Consider the following 2,791-nt stretch of genomic DNA (forward strand, 5'->3'; position numbering starts at 1 on the left):
AGGAAATCAGGTCGGCTGAGTCAGTGAACTCTTTTAAGTCCCTTCTTAAAACATACTTTTATAGGAGAGCTTTTCCCGATCTTATTTGACTTTATTTTATCCCTTTTATTTTATTGTATTTTACTAATTTTATATTAAATTTTCATGCTCTTATCTTTTTTTGTATTATTCTTTACACTTGTTAAAGCACTTTGTAACTTGTTTTTGAAAAGTGCTCTACAAATAAGGATTATTATTATTATTATTATTATTATTCTCTCAGAGTGTTCATGAACCAACTCACTGTTTTAACCACACCCTCGACCTTGTTCTGGTATATGGTATTGAAATTAAACGTCTAATATTGTTCCCACAGAATCCCTCTTTATCTGACCACTGTTTGATAACTTTTGAGTTTGTATTGCTGAACTACACACCACTGGGCAAAAATTTCTATACAAGATGTCTGTCTGATAGTGCTATAGCTAAATTTAAGGATGCGATTCCATCAGCTCTAAATTCATTATCAGATCACAAAGTAACAGAGGACTCCTATGCTAATTTCAGTCCCTCCCAAGTCGATGATCTTGTTGATAGTGATGCAGACTCGCTGCGAATGACACTCGACTCTGTAGCCCCTCTAAAAAAGAAAATTGAGCCAAGTATTCCCATAGCTCTCAGTAGTTACGACTTCATGAGCTTCTTTAATGATAAAATTCTAACTATTAGAAACAAAATTCACAAAGACCTGCCCTTAACTGGCACCGACTTATCTCTAAACTCAGGAACCTTAGAAACAGCTGTAAAACCAGTTATATGTTTAGACTGCTTTGCTTCCCTCAATCTTTACCAACTAACTTCAATAATTTCTTCATCTAAACCATCAACCTGCCTCTTAGACGCCATCCCGACTAGGTTGCTTAAAGAAGTTTTACCTCTAGTCAGCACTTCTCTACGAGATATGATCAATCTATCTTTATCAACAGGCTATGTACCACAGTATTTTAAAGTAGCTATAAACCTCTTCTGAAAAAGCCCAAACTTGATCCGGATGTTTTATCAAACTATAGACCTATATCTAACCTTGCATTTCTCTCTAAGGTCCTGGAGAAAGCAGTTGCTAAACAGCTGTGTGACTTTCTACAATAGCAATAGTTTATTTAAGGATTTTCGGTCAGGATTTAGAGCTCATCATAGCACAGAGACAGCACTGGTGAAAATTACTAATGACCTCCTTATTGAATCAGACAAAGGACTTGTCTCTGTACTGGTTTTATTAGATCTTAGTGCTGCATTTGATACCATTGACCATCAGATCCTATTGCAGAGACTGGAACATTTCATTGGCATTAAAGGAACCGTATCAGATCGATTTCAGTTTGTACATGTTAACGATGAGTCCTCCATGCATGCCAAAGTTAGTCATGGATTTCCACAAGGATCTGTCCTCGGACCAATCCTCTTCACTTTATATATGCTTCCTTTAGGCATTATCAGGAAATATTCCATAAACTTTCATTGTTATGCAGATGATACTCAGTTATATCTATCGATCAAGCCAGATGAAACTCATCAGTTAGCTAAACTTCAAATGTGTCTTCAGGATGTTAAAACCTGGATGACCTGTAATTTTCTAATGTTAAACTCAGATAAAACTGAAGTTATTGTCTGGGGCCTAAGCACCTCCGTGACGCATTATCTAAAGATATAGTTTCCCTTGATGGCATCGCCCTGGCCTCCAGCACCACTGTGAGGAATCTTTGATCAGGACATGTCGTTTAAGTCTCACGTTAAGCAAATTTCAAGAACCGCCTTTTTTCACCTACGTAATATTGCAAAAATCAGGAACATCCTGTCTAAAAATGATGCAGAAAAACTAGTCCATGCATTTGTTACTTCTAGGCTGGATTAAGTCCTTATTATCAGGCTGCTCGAAAAAGTCCATTAAGACTCTTCAGCTGATCCAGAATGCTGCAGCTCGTGTTCTGACAGGAACCAGGAAAAGAGATCATATTTCTCCTGTCTTAGCTTCTCTGCATTGGCTTCCAGTAACATCCAGAATAGAATTTAAAATCATTCTTCTTACCTACAAAGCTCTTAATGGTCAGGCACCATCTTATCTTAAAGAGCTCATAGTACCTTAATACCCCACCAGAGCACTGCGCTCCCAGAATACAGGATTACTTGTGGTTCCTAGAGTCGCCAAAAGTAGACTAGGAGCCAGAGCGTTCAGCTATCAAGCTCCTCTCCTGTGGAACCAGGTTCCAGTTTGGGTATAGGAGGCAGACACCATCTCCACATTTAAGAGTAGGCTTAAGACTTTCCTCTTTGATAAAGCTTATAGTTAGGGCTGGCTCAGGTGAGTCCTGAACCATCCCTTAGTTATGCTGCTATAGGCCTAGACTGCCGGGGGATTTCCCAGGATGCACTGAGCTCCTATTTTACAAACACAACTTCTCCCCTTTCCGGTAGTCTTGTGCTTTCTCGTCCCTCTCCTCTCTCCTCCTATCACTTCCTGCAGGTTTTCTGGCTCTGGAGCTGTGGAGTCTGGATCTGTGGTTGCGGGTCACCTGCTGCCCCCGTGTTCCTGCTCGGCACCCTCTTCTGCAACAACTATTGTTACTAGTCCTATTGTTATTATTGTTATTATAATCATTAACATTACGATTGTTATCATTAACACTACTATAAATATCTGTACCATTTTTCATTTAGTCTATAGCAACATCACCTTTACTGTCTGTATCTCTGTGTGTATATTGTGTAGGCTGCCTCCCTCCCCTCTCTCTCCTTCCATCCCTCTCTTTTTCTC

General features: G+C 39.3%; 1 protein-coding gene across 1 annotated transcript in view; it reads right to left on the bottom strand.

The window, feature by feature from the left end:
* The window catches only part of prmt5 (protein arginine methyltransferase 5), an 11,561-nt gene that overhangs the window by 4,151 nt on the left and 4,619 nt on the right, over positions 1-2,791 (bottom strand). The window lies entirely within an intron of this gene.

This window comes from Micropterus dolomieu, linkage group LG06 (genome assembly GCF_021292245.1).
Source record: "Micropterus dolomieu isolate WLL.071019.BEF.003 ecotype Adirondacks linkage group LG06, ASM2129224v1, whole genome shotgun sequence".
NCBI lineage: Eukaryota > Metazoa > Chordata > Actinopteri > Centrarchiformes > Centrarchidae > Micropterus > Micropterus dolomieu.